Source organism: Haliotis cracherodii, unplaced genomic scaffold, assembly GCF_022045235.1.
Source record: "Haliotis cracherodii isolate W230 unplaced genomic scaffold, xgHalCrac1.p SCAF_11, whole genome shotgun sequence".
NCBI classification, from domain to species: domain Eukaryota; kingdom Metazoa; phylum Mollusca; class Gastropoda; order Lepetellida; family Haliotidae; genus Haliotis; species Haliotis cracherodii.
In genome coordinates, this window is record NW_027266266.1 from 1,777,572 (window position 1) to 1,796,918 (window position 19,347).

Here is a 19,347-nt window from a genome sequence, read left to right on the forward strand (position 1 = left end):
ATTTTAGGTATTATTGGCTGATGGTCATAGCTGAAAACTTATCGTCAATCCATAGAGAATACTACACTATTCTCGTTTGATACCATTTTTACGAAACGAGTGGACTTTCTATGGTATCTGACAGCAAGGTCAAATACCAGAGAATGTTCACGAGTGACTATTGACATATGCCCAAATTTGAGCATTGTTGACATTTCTATGAATACGCATTAACAATGTGCTCCTACTGTTGCGTTTGCAAGCATAACAGTATCGACGTTCAAGATGCTTTTTGAAGAATTTCTTCAACTTTTGGTAATTCAAGTGCATTGTTGTTAGTACGCAGCAAACCTTCATTTCACCACGCCTAACCTTTTATGTTAAATCAAATTGAAAGTCGCAAAAGTGGTTGGGTGCGTCAGGCTCATTGGGACCCTCGACAGAGGTCACGGTTATCCAATCAAAATGCATAAAACGAGGTTCACCTTGTGCGACACACGTGTGTCGTACGGATTGAGTATCTTGAAACCTGTTTTCTTCACCACGTAGGTAATAAAATGCTTGATTGGGATACGATGACATGCATCAACCAAATCAGAGAGCCTGACCACCCGATCAAAGTCGCCTCTTACGACAAGAATAGTCGCCTTTTATGACAAGCATGGAAGACCCATTCTACACCGGATCTTGACGGGTCTTTAAGGTTACTGCTGTACATGAGACACAAAAGGCAGCATTTGGTTGCCACATTTTGTAAAGACAGACTGTCCACGTTGACCAGCCAGTTTAGTTATTGCTGGCTGAAGGTCCTAGCTTCGCCACTGATGAACTTCTGGTCAGTGTCATTACAAAAGGTAATTAACATGTATGGTTTCCTAATTGACAAAGGTCGAACATTGCAGCATATCATCTAAATCAATCAATCAAATAATGGTTTATTGAATGAAATGCCATAGGCCCATATACACGTAAGTAACATCGACATGTCGTCATATCAACAAGTACTGTAGTACACTGAGTATCAAGACAACTGACGACAGACAAAAGCATGATGAAAAAACTTGTAGCTGTAAGATATTTTCTGTTTTTGACAGCAGACAGGTCCAGTTTCTCAGCATGCTTTGACACCATGTTACATTGATTACACAAGTACCTCAAAGTGACACTAAATGAAGTATGTTCATTGTTCTCTTGCCCAAAATAAAGATACATTCTAAATGTTTATGTGTGGTCTAAACTCTTTACACTAAATGACAAAACTACAGTTTCATAACCTTTTCTAAAATAGTTTGGATGTTAATTATATATCTTGTCGGTAGTTACAAACCTTTACAAAAACCTTCAACTGATGTGAAATGTATTGTTTCATAACACAAAAGACATAATGTACTCATGACGTGGATTCAAACCGATGGATAGCTGCAAACTGTGTGAGCATTATAGAAATTCACTGTTGAATCGAAAAAAGCACTAATTGGGTAAATGAGTTATTTTACGACGCTTCAAACAATACCCTATCAAAATGACGAGGAAAATATCATAATTACGTAGCAGAACTGTAAGTGGAAGTCACAGGTAGATTCAGTCATCATATGCTCGAAAACAGTTAGGTAAAGTAAGGCCTTTGAAGGGTAGCGCTATTGTTATCAGTGACTTATTTCACCATTAATACGTCAGCCGTCACCATGAATTCATACAGCTACTATACAAAGTAGACACACGAATCCAACGTCAGGTTTCCTCCAGCTGGAGAGGTACAGCTATGTTTATGGTGGTGAAGACAAATTTCATCTTGTTCTTCCTTTGTATAAAATGTTTCACCCGGATGTCCCATATACCGTCACAGGTGGAGCGTGTCCTGGTCCGTGCCAGGAGCGAGTACTTTCCTGGGTCTTATTTTGGAACGGTGTCTTTGTGGTAACTGGTGCACGCAATACATGCTGTTCTTTTCACAGTGGATGTCTGAACACAGAAATGTATAATGAACACACCTTGTAATACAAAAAGCTAAAAAAAATACAGAAGTTCACTGATGTTAAGTAAGGTGGGGTACTCGTTTGCTAAAACGGTTCCTCATTATAGTGCCATATATGTTGTGCCATTTTTACTTAAAAGCAAGTAACGTACTCGGTGATTCTATAATTAGTAGATCCAGCCTAAAAGGCAAGAGCCCTATTGTAATGGTTCTGTTTGTCATTTATTATTATTTATTATTCCGCCATTCTCTTGTGCAAGATATAACTGAACAACCAGTGGACAGAATCTCTTCCCCAAAATCAAATCTGGACTCATGTGAAGTAGATAACACTAAGACTCAAATGCTCTAGGCCCAATGTCCAGTTGCAAATAATTCAAAATTAATCAACTAAGAGCAACTCTCACAGAAACCGATAGTTTGATGGCTTTTAAAGTTGGCATGCGGCAGCAGCATCAGATGCTAATCAATTTCGCCTCGACGTCCCATGTCGCCAATGACATGGTGTGGCAGCCGTATTGGATTGAAGATTGCAGCAGTGTTCTCAGTACCTGTCTGCCAAAATCCTCTCCTCGGAATCTATCAGAGCATCAGCAGCTTCTACATTTTGCTTACTTCCACGTCACAAACGGTCTTTTAGAATGCTAAGATATTTCTATTGGTGGCCGCCATATTGAATACTACTTCTGTCCGAATGTAACTGGCAAAACATTTTTGTGTGACTTGTGTGTCTTTTTTAAAACTCATTATGTAAAGTTTGTTTTATAATTCGTATCTTGATTGTTCAACGGAAATGATTGCACGATGTAGCAACTTTGTATGATGAACAGTTTGTGTTCTTGGATGAGCCGTATTGGATTCTAGAAGTTTCTATTTAGGCTACTTTGCAAGAGACGTATCTGTCGAGTTTCATTTAAGAAATCATTGAAAGTTCAGAGCATTTAGGGTTCTTAGTTATTTGTCAAAAGTAAGGATTGAAAACTGTCTGAATACAATAATTTCACAAACTGGCATGAAGTATCATGCATATCAGACGCTATCGGCCCAACAGCTTCCAGATCTGGCATGTGACACCGTTGTGAGATGCTTATCAATTTATACTGTAGTGCCACGGTAATGAGGCTTCAAATACATCGGTATAAAGAAATTGTTTGACTGATGACCAGTTCACGCATCAATGTAAAGGTAGCGAAAGGTGTTTTGTAACGTATTTTATTAAGATGAAGCATAAATAAAATATGCCATATGGGAAATATGCCAATTATCTACCTTTGTATCAACGGAGAATCTGTTGTAAAATAATAGAATAACCTTGGTAATGTTTCCATTCATTTTTTAAAGTCCATTAGAGAAAGCACATCTTTTTGAAAAGTGATAGGCAGGCATCCTTTATTTCAAGTACAAATCGCTAAGTTTCAAGGTAAGCTACAGCCATAATACTTTTTTCTTTCAAGTCCTAATATGTAGTAAGCATCTGTATCCGCAGCAACAGATGAGACATATTCCAAACCGGAAGTACTCAACTCATGAGAATTCCGTTTTTAATTTCTTGTTAAATAAGGAATTATTTTCGAAACCAGAAGTGATATAATCCAAACTGGAAGTGCCAACAGCGAGAAAACACCTTTGGTCTTCAGATTTAAAGTTTTAATGCCGTAAGAAAGTATTATCTGAATCCGGAAGTTAGACAATTCAAACACTGTTAGTTTTCTTGTAAAACGAGCTATGAGCATGGAACTTTATTAATAAATGACATAGTACAAAGACAGAAAGTACTCATACATTTTTTTAAACTGAGCTAGAACTATTTGACTTTCTGATTTAAGATGTTCAGTTTGTATAGCTATTTTGGGGGAAACAGAAGTTATTATTTGTTTGAACAAACTGGAGGAACATGAGCTTATAGAATACTTTGTACTTGGTCTAACTGATTTACACAAGCAGTCGCTGTGTGATTTTACATCTCATCAAGAGAGTTTGGCAAGAATATTTTGTATAAATCAAAGGAAATTTAAAAGTCAACGCCAGAGAGGAATCAGTCTCGATTATCTTCCAAAGCAAATTCCACAGGACGTGAAATGAGAAATAGTGGTAAAATGAAATAAATGGATCACTGTAAATCACTTTTGTACGGTGCTGTGTATTATCCTTTATATACATTTGTAAGCATCAACATGTTACATCACTTCCGACGGTTGATCAATGTCCTTCCAAAGTCATTTTGCTGGTATTTTCAAGCAACACATGACCCAAATTCGACATTTTTGTAAGAACTCAACAAGAATAGATTTATGCACAAAGAATCAGAATGACAAAACTCTATGCACAAAACTGTACGACAAGACGGATGACTTCCAACAGACAAAATTTCACAAGTTTTAAGGTACAATCGAGCATACTCTTTATAAAAATATTTCAAATAGCGTCATACAAGCCTTACTAAAAACTCTTTGATCAAGGTGACAAGATTCAAGGCCTTAGAAAAGCTCTCTGAATGTATTATCGTACATGCATATGGAAATGAATTTATCGCAATTATCGGTGCAACGTCTCTTTTGGAATGACATTGATCTTTATTGTTAATAGGATGTCCAAGTGGGTACAAGTGGGTATATGCACGTGATTTGTAGCTTCCACAATAACCACTGTAACATTGCGCAGTAATTCCATGTTATCACCTATCTAAGGGTGTAAACAGGATTTGTAGCTTCCACAATAACCACTGTAACATCGCCCAGTAATTTAATGTTATCACCTATCTAAGGGTGTAAACAGGATTTGTAGCTTCCACAATAACCACTGTAACATCGCCCAGTAATTTAATGTTATCACCTATCTAAGGGTGTAAACAGGATTTGTAGCTTCCACAATAACCACTGTATCATCGCACAGTAATTTAATGTTATCACCTATCTAAGGGTGTAAACAGGATTTGTAGCTTCCGCACTATCCACCGTAACATCACACAGTTACCATCTGTCCAAGAGGGTATAGGTCATTTGTAGCTTAACTCAGTCAGGATAATCGCCTACACAAGGGGAAATTTGGGATTTACCGTCCCAATATTCGTCTGTGATCATGTCCGACTGTCCTGACAATGGTGTGTCATAACCGACTGACCTGTGATTTGTGTGTTCATACCCGACATCCCTGTCATTGGTGTGATCATGTCCGACTGTCCTGACATTGGTGCGCTCATGACCGACTGTCCCGACATTGGTGTGCTCATACCCGACTGCCCTGTCATTGTTGTGTTCATACACGACTGCCCTGTCATTGTTGTGTTCAAACCCGACTGACCTGACATTGGTGTGCTCATACTCGACAGACCTGACATTGGTGTGTTCATACCCGACTGCCCTAACATTGGTGTGTTCATACCCGACAAACCTGTCATTGGTGTGTACATACCCGACTGCCCTGACATTGGTGTGTTCATACCCGACTGCCCTGACATTGGTGTGTTCAAACCCGACTGACCTGACATTGGTGTGCTCATACTCGACAGACCTGACATTGGTGTGTTCATACCCGACAAACCTGTCATTGGTGTGTTCAAACCCGACTGACCTGACATTGGTGTGCTCATACTCGACAGACCTGACATTGGTGTGTTCATACCCGACTGCCCTAACATTGGTGTGTTCATACCCGACAAACCTGTCATTGGTGTGTACATACCCGACTGCCCTGACATTGGTGTGTTCATACCCGACTGCCCTGACATTGGTGTGTTCATACCCGACTGCCCTGACATTGGTGTGTTCATACCCGACTGCCCTGACATATGTGTGTTTATACCCGACAAACCTGTCATTGGTGTGTACATACCCGACTGCCCTGACATTGGTGTGTTCATACCCGACTGCCCTGTCATTGGTGTGTTCATACCCGACTGCCCTGACATTGATGTGTTCATACCCGACTGCCCTGTCATTGGTGTGTTCAAGCATGTACTTGAGAAAGTAGTGTAGTCAACATTGTTTGTGACGTAACAATGACCTTAAGGTCATAGTCAGTACAATAACGTCAGGCGTAAATGCATTGCTGTGTGAGTCCACAAAGACACAAAGAACTACAGAGGGAAGTATTGAAAATAATACTTTTGAATTAGGTTGGAGTTTCAAAAGCCTCATGAACATTTTGTCTTTTTCCATTCGTAAATGTTTATGAATGTTAAACAATTTATAACACGAAAAGACACAGAAAAGGCTTACATTTATGCAACGTTTTTGGATCTCGAATTTGCTGTCTCTAAACAGTCATGGGTGTTTTTAGCTGCATACCAGTTTCCCCAAATTACTGCTCTCTACATTAGTGTGTTTATGCCCGGACATTGATGCGCTCAATGCCCGACCGCCCTCTCATAGGTGTGCTCATGCCAGATTTCCTTGATATAAGAGTGTCCATGACCAACTGTCCTGACATTGGTGTACTCATGACCAACTGTCCTGACAGTGGTGTGTCCATGACCAACTGCCCTGACATTGGTGTACTCATGACCAACTACCCTGACATTGATGTGCTCATGGCCGACTGTTCTGACATTGGTGTACTCATGACCAACTGTCCTGACATTCGTGTGTCCATGACTAACTGTCTTGACATTGGTGTGCTCATGACTAACTACCCTGACATTGATGTGCTCATGACAAACTGCCCTGACATTGGTGTACCCGTGAACAACTGCCCTGACATTGATGTGCTCATGACCAACTACCCTGACATTGATGTGCTATTGACCGACTGCCCTGACATTGGTGTAATCATGACCGCGTGTGCCTCTCTTACAATAACACTGACAACTCCGTGTGTGTCTCTTATATTAACACTGACAACACCTTGTGTGTCTCCTATAATAACACTGACAACTCCGTTTGTTTCTCCTATAATAACACTGACAACTCAGTGTGTGTCTCCTATAATAACACTGACAACCCCATGTGTGTCTCCTATAATAACACTGAAAACACCTTGTGTGTCTCCTATAATAACACTCACAACACCTTGTGTGTCTCCTACAATAACACTGACAACACCTTGTGTGTCTCCTATGATAACACTGACAACTCCGTGTGTGTCTCCTATAATAACACTGACAACACCTTGCGTGTCTCCTATAATAACACTGAATACACCTTGTGTGTCTCCTATCATAACAATGACAACACCTTGTGTGTCTCCTATAATAACACTGACAACACCTTGCGTGTCCCCTATAATAACACTGACAACACCTTGTGTATCTCCTATAATAACACTGAAAACACCTTGTCTCTCTCCTATAATAACACTGACAACACCTTGTGTGTATCCTACAATAACATTGACAACACCTTGTGTGTCTCCTATGATAACACTGACAACTCCGTGTGTGTCTCCTATAATAACACTGAAAACACCTTGTGTGTCTCCTATAATAACAATGACAACACCTTGTGTGTCTCCTATAATAACACTGACAACACCTTGTGTGTCTCCTATAATAACACTGAAAACACCTTGTGTGTCTCCTATAATAACAATGACAACACCTTGTGTGTCTCCTATAATAACACTGACAACACCTTGTGTGTCTCCTATAATAACACTGACAACTCCATGTGTGTCTCCTATAATAACACTGACAACTCCGTTTGTTTCTCCTATAATAACACTGACAACTCAGTGTGTATCTCCTACAATAACACTGACAACCCCTTGTGTGTCTCCTATAATAACACTGAAAACACCTTGTGTGTCTCCTATAATAACACTGACAACACCTTGTGTGTCTCCTACAATAACACTGACAACACCTTGTGTGTCTCCTATGATAACACTGACAACTCCGTGTGTGTCTCCTATAATAACACTGACAACACCTTGTGTGTCTCCTATAATAACACTGAAAACACCTTGTGTGTCTCCTATAATAACAATGACAACACCTTGTGTGTCTCCTATAATAACACTGACAACACCTTGCGTGTCCCCTATAATAACACTGACAATACCTTGTCTATCTCCTATAATAACACTGAAAACACCTTGTGTGTCTCCTATAATAACACTCACAACACCTTGTGTGTATCCTACAATAACACTGACAACACATTGTGTGTCTCCTATGATAACACTGACAACTGCGTGTGTGTCTCCTATAATAACACTGACAACACCTTGCGTGTCTCCTACAATAACACTGAAAACACCTTGTGTGTCTCCTATAATAACAATAACAACACCTTGTGTGTCTCCTATAATAACACTGACAACACCTTGCGTGTCTCCTATAAAAACAATGACAACACCTTGTGTGTCTCCTATAATAAAACTGACAACACCTTGTGTGTCTCCTATAATAACACTGACAACACCTTGTGTGTCTCCTATAATAACACTAACAACTCCGTGTGTGTGTCCTATAATAACACTGACAACACCTTCTGTGTCTCCTATAATAACACTGACAACACCTTGTGTGTCTCCTATAATAACACTGAAAACACCTTGTGTGTCTCCTATAATAACAATGACAACACCTTGTGTGTCTCCTATAATAACACTGACAACACCTTGCGTGTCTCCTATAATAACACTGACAACACCTTGTGTATCTCCTATAATAACAATGACAACACCTTGTGTGTCTCCTATAATAACACTGACAACTCCGTGTGTGTCTCCTATAATAACACTGACAACACCTTGTGTGTCTCCTATTATAACACTGACTACTCTGTTTGTGTCTCCTATAATAACGCTGACAACACCTTGTGTGTCTTTTATGATAACACTGACAACACCTTGTGTGTCTCCTATAATAACACTGACAACTCCGTGTGTGTCTCCTATAATAACACTGACAACTCCGTGTGTGTCTCCTACAATAAGACTGACAACTCAGTGTGTGTCTCCTATAACAACACAGACAACTCCGTGTGTGTCTCCTATAATAACACTGACAACACCTTGCGTGTCTCCTATAATAACACTGAAAACACCTTGTGTGTCTCCTATGATAACACTGACAACTCCTTGTGTGTCTCCTATAATAACACTGACAACACCTTGTGTGTCTCCTATAATAACACTGACAACTCCGTGTGTGTCTCCTATAATAACACTGACAACACCTTCTGTGTCTCCTATAATAACACTGACAACACCTTGTGTGTCTCCTATAATAACACTTAAAACACCTTGTGTGTCTCCTATAATAACAATGACAACACCTTGTGTGTCTCCTATAATAACACTGACAACACCTTGTGTGTCTCCTATAATAACACTGACAACACCTTGTGTATGTCCTATAATAACAATGACAACACCTTGTGTGTCTCCTATAATAAAACTGACAACACCTTGTGTGTCTCCTATAATAACACTGACAACACCTTGTGTGTCTCCTATTATAACACTGACTACTCCGTTTGTGTCTCCTATAATAACACTGACAACACCTTGTGTGTCTCCTATAATAACACTGACAACTCCGTGTGTGTCTCCTATAATAACACTGACAACACCTTCTGTGTCTCCTATAACAACACAGACAACTCCGTGTGTGTCTCCTATAATAACACTTACAGCTCCGTGTGTGTCTCCTATAACAACACAGACAGCTCCGTGTGTGTCTCCTACAATAACACTGACAACTCAGTGTGTGTCTCCTATAACAACACAGACAACACCTTGTGTGTCTCCTATAATAACAATTACAGCTCCGTGTGTGTGAGTCGCACAATAACACTTACAGTTCCGTGTGTGTCTTCTACATTAACACTGACAACTTCGTGTGTCTCCTACAATACCACTGACATCACCTTGTCTCTCCTACAATAACACTGACAGCTCCGCGTGTGTGTCTCCTACCATACCACTGACATCTTACAATAACACTGACAACTCCATGTGTTTCCTACAATAACACTGACAACTCAGTCTGTGTCCCCAACATTACCACTGACATCACCTTGTGTGTCTCCTACAATAATACTGACAACTCCGTGTGTGTCTCCTACAATAATACTGAAAACTCGTGTGTGTCCCCTACAATAACACTGACAACCTCGCATGTGTCTCCTATAATAACACTGACAACACCTTGTGTGTCTCCTATAATAACACTGACTATTCCGTTTGTGTCTCCTATAATAACACTGACAACACCTTGTGTGTCTCCTATAATAACACTGAAACCTCCGTGTGTGGCTCCTATAATAATACTGACAACTCCTTGTGTGTCTCCTACAATAACACTGACAGCTCAGTGTGTGTCCTCAACAATAACACTGACAACTCCTTGTGTGTCTCCTGTAATAACACTGACAACACCTTCTGTGTCTCCTATAATAACACTGACAACTCCGTGTGTGTCTCCTATAATAACACTGACAACTCCGTGTGTGTCTCCTACAATAAGACTGACAACTCCGTGTGTGTCTCCTATAACAACACAGACAACTCCGTGTGTGTCTCCTATAATAACACTTACAGCTCCGTGTGTGTCTCCTATAACAACACAGACAGCTCCGTGTGTGTCTCCTACAATAACACTGACAACTCAGTGTGTGTCTCCTATAACAACACAGACAACTCCGTGTGTGTCTCCTATAATAACACTTACAGCTCCGCGTGTGTGAGTCGCACAATAACACTGACAGTTCCGTGTGTGTCTCCTGCAATAACATTGACAAATTCGTGTGTCTCCTACAATACCCCTGACATCACCTTGTCTCTCCTACAATTACACTGACAGCTCCGCGTGTGTGTCTCCTACCATACCACTGACATCTTACAATAACACTGACAACTCCGTGTGTTTCCTACAATAACACTGACAACTCCGTGTGTTTCCTACAATAACACTGACAACTACCGTGTGTTTCCTACAATAACACTGACAACTCAGTGTGTGTCCCCAACAATACCACTGACATCACCTTGTGTGTCTCCTACAATAATACTGACAACTCCGTGTGTGTCTCCTACAATAATACTGAAAACTCGTGTGTGTCCCCTACAATAACACTGACAACCTCGCATGTGTCTCCTGCAATAACACTGACAACTTCGTGTGTCTCCTACAATACCACTGACATCACCTTGTGTCTCCTACATTAACACTGACAACTCCGTGTGTCTCTCCTACAATAACACTGACAGCTCCACGTGTGTGTCTCCTACCATACCACTGACATCTTACAATAACACTGACAACTCCGTGTGTTTCCTACAATAACACTGACAACTCAGTGTGTGTCCTCAACAATACCACTGACATCACCTTGTGTGTCTCCTGTAATAACACTGACAACACCTTGTGTGTCTCCTATAATAACACTGACAACTCCGTGTGTGTCTCCTATAATAACACTGACAACTCCGTGTGTGTCTCCTACAATAAGACTGACAACTCCGTGTGTGTCTCCTATAACAACACAGACAGCTCCGTGTGTGTCTCCTACAATAACACTGACAACTCAGTGTGTGTCTGCTATAACCACACAGACAACTCCGTGTGTGTCTCCTATAGTAACACTTACAGCTCCGCGTGTGTGAGTCGCACAATAACACTGACAGTTCCGTGTGTGTTTCCTGCAATAACACTGACAACTCCGTGTGTTTCCCACAATAACACTGACAACTCCGTGTGTTTCCTACAATAACACTGACAACTCAGTGTGTGTCCTCAACAATACCACTGACATCACCTTGTGTGTCTCCTACAATAATAATGACAACTCCGTGTGTGTCCCCTACAATAACACTGACAACTCCGTGTGTGCCACACAATAACACTGACAACTCCGTGTGTGTCCTCAACAATACCACTGACATCACCTTGTGTGTCTCCTACAATAATACTGACAACTCCGTGTGTGTCTCCTACAATAATACTGACAACTCCGTGTGTGGCTCCTACATTAACACTGACAGCTCCGCGTGTGTGAGTCGCACAATAACACTGATAACTCAGTGTGTCTCCTACAATAACACTGACAGCTCAGTGTGTCTCCTACAATAACACTGACAGCTTAGTGTGTCTCCTACAATAACACTGACAGCTCAGTGTGTCTCCTATAATAACACAGACAACTCTGTGTGTCTCCTACAATAACACTGACAACTCAGTGTGTGTCTCCTACAATAACACTGACAACTCCTTGTGTGTCTCCTTCAATACCGCCGACAGCTACGGACGTTTCTCTAACGATAACATTGACAACTCCGTGTTTAATAACACATACATTTCACATAACACATATGCTTGCTTGTATGCCACGAGTATGTACACATGGTACGTGTGATTTGATGAGGGTGGTTGATAAACAGCTGTAGATGAAGAAAAAGGTATTAACGCCTTAAATTATTTTTTTTGGTTTGCCTAACTCCGTCTGACCACTGCAATAAGAGATACTGCTCCCGGATTATGTCAGATGCTTTGCTACTGAAGCTGTTAGCAGTACTTTTTACACTTCAGGTTCTGCTTATTCCAGTCTACAAACTAAAAAGGTTGGAAGAATGATGTTGGGTGATAAAATCTCACCCTCTTGTCTTTTGATATCAAATATATGAGATTCTCTATATATTCCCTGTTTCCAATAATTAATATTTGGCATGTAACTGGATAACATATTTGTAAAACTTGTCCTTGCCCCCATGTTGATATATTTATTACTCACTGAATCTCAATAGTCAACATTGAAAAAAACGTAGTTGGCATAAGGTTGGAATATGAAAACAACGAAGGTGAAGTGTCATTGAATGGTTGAGTAAATAGAGGTTATCACGCGAGTGTGTTTGGGGATGGTAAATATCCTGCATTAGGAATAAACATTGTATTTAGCGAGCCTTGGCGAGCTAAATACATAGTGTTTATTCCTAATACAGGATATTTACCATCCCCAAACACACAAGCGTGATAACCTCTTTATCATATAATGTCATTCTTAAATTCTGTGCTTCAAAATCGCTTTCCCTCTCTCACAAACATTACCGAAACATTGCGAGTTTTCCTGGAATGCGCGCATTAATATTTATTACGTCACAGGGTAAGTGATGTGTCAGTCGGACAGTGACAGTAGCCAATATAGTTCCAACTGAAATCTGTTTCTTATACAGTATCGAAGCAACATATACGAAAAACAACAATTGTTTTTAATTGCCTTTCGCGGCAATCCATCGGCCTGTCATCAAAGGGAAGCTACTCTAACCCTAGTCTATGAGACGTCACGACCACGGTCAGACGTTGCTGACAGTCGGTCTGTCCTGTCATAACGTTAAGAAGTGTAGTCAGATGTACACACAGCGACAAAACGAAACAAGGTAACAATTCAAACATATTTCGGCCAAATCCAACTATTTAATTTGTGGAGAAGGTTTCAAGCCGCAGAGGTCTACAAGCACAGATATGGCTACTGATCCCGCTTGGCTAGGCCTCGTGCCCTCGTAAAATTGTTTCGAAATTTATATCGCCAAAGTTGCCAAAACCTATAAAATGCCTTAGCTACGTCACATTTAGACTATGATTTTCAGTATATTAGACTGTTCTTTTGATGATGATAGCATTTATCCCTGTAGTTTATCCAGATTCCCGATGGTTAATTCTGACTCGATCGCTGAATGACGAGGGCGACGCCATGTTTGTTTATAAACAGTGAAAGTAGTCCCTACTTGACCTTTGATATTTGCATCTCTATCCGCATGTGACCCCAACGGATATCGTTTTTATCCGTTGGCTTTATCCAGCCGAGAAACCTACCCATTATATGATAAATAGCGTTTTTCCTCTGGTCTTTTAATATCTTGTGTACAAGAGCATGTTGATAAAAGTAATAAAATATTTGGGTTTTATTACTTGTATCGACTCCTGGTGTTATTTGATATGAAAATGTACCAGGGGGATATCCTGTGTGTACTGCCCCGATACATATAGCTGGAATATTACTCAGTGCGGCGTTAAACAACAAAGAAGCAAAAGCATCAAACAAGCATGTATTCTCTATGTACAGTTCATGATGATCAACCTTTTTAATTGAGACATATACATTGTTTATTGTTGAAAAATAAATTTGATGAACGTTACCATGTCTACCTCAATCGATTTAATTGACTTCAGTTTGAAAAAGTTTTACCAGAATCGCTTGTCTGTGTGTGATTCTGTATTTTCATCTAATACATATACTGAACCAGAAAAGTTCCTGTGACATTGAATAAGATTTAATGCAAAGTTATGTTTTTCACCAAATCTGAAACAATTTCGGTTAGAAACAGATAAAAGACTCATGTAAGTGTTCAATGGGTTAATTTGCCATACTGACTTCAGAAAATGCGTGATTGTATATAAAAAAAAATAAACATGCCAAAATGTCAACTTACAAATCAATATTTTGTGTGTCCACCTCTGGTTGCGATGCAAGCAACACATCTTCGTCTCATGGAATGGACCAGGCATCGCATAAAGTCCTGTGGGATATCTGTCCATATCTGCTGGAGCATGTTTTGAAGTTCATGGAGTGTCTGTGGAACACATGGTTGACGTCGAAAGCGCCGATCCATCTCATCCCACATGTGCTCGATTGGTGAGAGATCAGGGGAGCCAGCCGTCCAGGGAATGACATTCACGTTGTTTTGTTGAAGAGAACCCTGAACAAGTCGAGCAATTTGCGTCCGGGCGTTGTCATCTTGAAAAGTATTGCCTGGACCATGATGATGCAGAAACGGTAGAACAACAGGGCCGATGATCTTGTCGCGGTAGCGCTGTCCATTGAGATTTCCCTCTACCACTATCAAGCAGGTCCTATGTCTTGCTATAATCCCACTCCATACCATAACGCTGCCGCTCCCGAACCGATCTTCTTCCATGGCACAATGATTGACGTCAGTACACTCGAATCCGCCAATCGCTGTAGCTGAGGTGAAAACGAGACACGTCAGTGAATAGAACTTGTTCCCACTGCATGGCCGTCCAGCGTAGACGCAGTCTGCACCAGTGTAGATGTGCTTGACGGTGGTCTCCTGTCAAAATGGGACGTCTGGCGGGTCTTCTGGCGACAATCCCTGCACATCTGAGGCGGCGACGTAAGGTTTGTGAAGATATTCGACGAAGGCCAGGGATGCTTCCAGCAATCACTGTTGCTGGCTGGAATCGATTTCGTAGGTGTGTTGTTCGAATCCAGTTGTCTTGTCGATTATTGGTTACGCGTGGCCTGCCTCTCCGAGGATGGTCTCTGACTGCATTCGTCTGTTGCCAGCGTTGCCATTAACACCAAATGGTGTTTCTCTGGACGTTAAATTGTCTTTCAACATCACGTTGACTCGATCCCGCTTCAAGCATACCAATGGCTCGCAGACGCTCATTTTCGGACAGGCGTGGCATTTCGTAATGTTGCATAATTGCGTTATTTTGTTGATTTTCATGAGTGATCAAACGTTTCCACGCAAATATTGATATTGATAATGAACACTACAAAGTAAGTTACATTACATATTCCCATAATTTCCTTCACAGCATTACAAATATTGATTAAAAAAATCGAATTGTAGTTTTTTTCGATGCAAGAGTCAATGTTTATTGTTTAAATCAAATATTTTAAAATACAATTCTTAACATGCAAACTGAGCATCTGTTCCTATATCTTTTGTGATTTACCTTAGTGCATCCTTTAACATCTGTGTTCTGTTATCAAACGATCAAAACAATTTTAAAACCAAATCTAACTTTGTGGAGATATTTTGTCAAATATGGCCAATTGTATCCAAGGAATATTGAAAACAAAATACTGTCACCACTGTGCACGATGTTGCGCCTGTCTCGACGGTAGAGGTCAAGAATTTTTGCTCAATTTTTCCAATCATTGTGATACATAGATATTATTAATTCCCCAATTCTTGCAATGATTTTTCACTCATGCATCTCCATAATCTCAGCTAATATATGCAACACCATGGAAAATGGATCTCTTGGAATAGCAGAAAATGCAAAAGGGTGTTAAATGGGAGGTTTGAAACGTTATATTTTCAAACGAGAAAATTTCAGAGCTAGGGTTTTGTTTTCACTCTTGATTTATGATCATTTCGTCTGGGCACCATGTCGCACTGCTTGGTTAGAAAGCATACATGTAAATATCATGTGGTTTTAATACACAGTATGATAGGCATTGACAAGTAAGTGTCATTATTATCAGTACACTGTTTGTATTTGCATCGTCCAAAGAATTGTTTTGTCGGTCAACAGATTTGGACATGACGCGGGATATTTGCTCGTCCATCTTCCCGAGGCAAGGGAGTTAACTGACTGTAAAAGTCCAGTTTCCACCCATGCCGAACTAGGCTGGAATTCCTTGGCTCGATTGTAGCGCCACCAGTGGTGATTACGAGTTATGACAGACATTCTTTATTTCCTCCAATAATTGAAGAGTACATATGACAGTAAGTTAGGTCAAATCATAGATGACCTGTAGTGAACAAAACGCAGATAACAGAAAAATAATGAATACAATGTCCTTCTAGGTAGGAGCTTGTGAACAGTAACGGTTATAACATGCTTTGTTTGATGTGTAACCTGCAAATATGTACAAACTTTGAGACAACCAACACAAATCGTATCCAAGTGCTAAAATCATCACGACATAAGGTGTTGTGATCTCCTCCAAGTAAACAGTCAACCGGCAAGGGTGGAAACTGGACTTTTATAGTCAATTAATTCCCTTGCCTCGGGAAGATGGTGCTTGTCCGATTTGCATTGATAATGATGACTGTAAATAATGCAGACAACAGTTATACATGTACTCTGTTACAAAATACAAAATACAAAATACAGATCGATTAGGTATGTGTATCTATCTCAAGTCACAAATACGACTTTTGAGAGAGTCATTAACCTGTATATTCATTCCTTGGACAATAGAAAAGGGATGCGTTGTAAATATTAGTTAAAAACACTAATTTCTTATAATTTCCTTCAATCTTACTGTCTTCAGAAATTAAATTTAATGCTAATGTGCTTGTAAAATAGTGTTCCCGACTTATTTATACTTATTTGTAAATATCTACAACAGTGAGTCAAACTGACAGACATACAGACAGACGCACACACACAAACTATGCTTAAACTATCCATACAATTTTAGACTGACAACTGATTTAACACATGTTACAGAAAATCATAGTTATGCACTTCATATTGTTATCAACGCTCACTGTGTGGCCACACTAATTAGAATGTCTCTCCATATGTGTAGTGTAACCAAGTACACATATCAACTGTGATAACACCATTGTCATAGCAATGGGAGCGGTGAGTTAACCTTGTGGTAAAAGCATTCGCTCCTTACGCTCAAGAACCAGGTTCGATTCCCCACATGGGTACCATGTGTGAAGCTCATTTCTGCTGTACCCGTCGTGATATTGCTAGAATATTGCTAAAAGCGGCATAAAACCATACTCACTCACGCATAGCGTTATTTTTTAAATTACCATATGAAAATTGTGCTTTGAGATTTGTAGGTGCTTCTTTGAACAAAACCGATGTCATTACTCCGTGCTCGGCTTCCACGAACAGGCAGTTCTTGCATGAGCTGAGGTCGCTGCTGAGCCTCTATCTGGGGGAGAAGGTTCTACAGCCAGTGACCTCTACTCCACAACGTAGCAGCTCGGGTAAACACGCCTTTGTGTTTCTGTGTATGTTTAGTCTCTGATGTCAGGAAGGTATACATAAGATGGTGATTTCAATACTTGATGATTGTTTTCAGTTTCTGATGATTGTTTAACATGTATTCTACTGTTTACATTCTATGATGAGGTCATTAAATTTAAACTCATGTATTACGTACTTTACCAATACGGCACACATAAAGATTAGCACACACCATGTCTCTCCCCATCAAGTATCTATTTGTCTGTATTAAATCTGTGTTTTTTCTGTGTATTTGTAGGAGGAGCGATGTTCACTCAGTGGGAAAGACAACATGTCCGTTAGGAAATGATGTCACGTATAAAGGTAAAACATTTCGAGACACATGTTTGTTAAAAGGGGGTAAATCACTTTGTCAGATGGGTTTGTTTTTTATTTAATTTTAATATTTTCAGGATGTCAGTTCAATCAAAGGAAACTTATAGAATGGTATCATCTCATACATACGTGAACTTTCCAATCAAGAATGTGAAAAGCTCTTTATTGTCTGGCTTCGCTGGAACATATGCAGTTAACTCGAAAAGGCCTGTATTGAATCTACTCCCATACATGACATGTATGCAAAACGAAAACAATCGTATGTATTCAGTGTGTGTAACTGTAAACTTTTCAATGTATTTATTTTGGAGATTTAACGCTGCGCATTCGCGAGCGGTTTCCAAATCTAGCACAATTAAATCTACAGGTAGCTTAGCTCTGCAGTGAAACCAAAGAATGTTTATCCCCATTCTACCATTAAAAGCAGACTTTTGGTGTCAGTGAGGCAATATGGTGAGGTTGGGAGAAATAGGGTTAAGGAGGTGTTCAAAATAAATTGAATGTTTGCGTAAGTTCGGACTAAAGGCGGTTTTATAGCACAAGAATTCCATGCCATATGAGTATCAAACCCAGACACTATATACTGACTCTGTATCAGCCAGTCTTTGTTTAATTCCATTAATGGTTGCAACCAAGTATGGTTTTTCAACCAGGATTTCAAAGAGCGACTCTTACTGAAAATATGTTGGATAAGGGTTCAACATTCATGGCATTACTGAAGCTTTCAAAAGCTAGTTCCTTTCAATCTCCTAGGTTATGCAGGAGGAAGTTACTTCAAGGCCAAAGGTGGACCAGGGACAACTCTGTGCCTTCCTGATTCTCCGATCTACGCCAACCATACTGCAGAACGAACACCAAGTGCTCTCTATGGGACTGAGTATCAAACTCGTGCAGCTTCATTGCGTCTGCACAACATGTATGAACGTGATGTCCCTTGCGTGGTGTGCCGCAGTCGTCACAGGAGGAGTGCTGTCATGGTCCCTGCCAGGAATGAGTGCTTCCCTCAGTGACATCTGGAGTACAAGGGGTACCTCTTCGGGGGTTCCACTTCACACTCAGGTTCAAGTGATTATGTGTGTGTAGATGAAGACCCAGAATCCATAAAGGGAGGTCATGCAAACAAAAACGGACATCTCCTGTACCTGGTCGAGTCTACCTGTGGTGCCCTGCCATGTCCACCATATGTTAATGGCTGGGAGATGTCCTGTGCTGTTTGTACGAAATAAAAATCATCTTTAAGTTCCGTGTCTACAAATCAATGAGAATTGCGTCCTTTGTCGGGACAATGAAAAGCTGATCAAGTTCGAAATGTTTTGCGAGTTGAGGTGTCATAAGGAAATTATCCTTTTTTGCACGATACGTGTTGTTGGAAAAGAGATATAATATTCAT

The 19,347-nt window shown here is 40.2% G+C and overlaps 1 pseudogene; it reads left to right on the plus strand.

Moving 5' to 3' along the window:
• Positions 1 to 6,302: 6,302 nt before the first annotated feature.
• On the plus strand, positions 6,303 to 19,183 carry LOC139456014 (uncharacterized; annotated as a pseudogene).
• Positions 19,184 to 19,347: the final 164 nt, after the last annotated feature.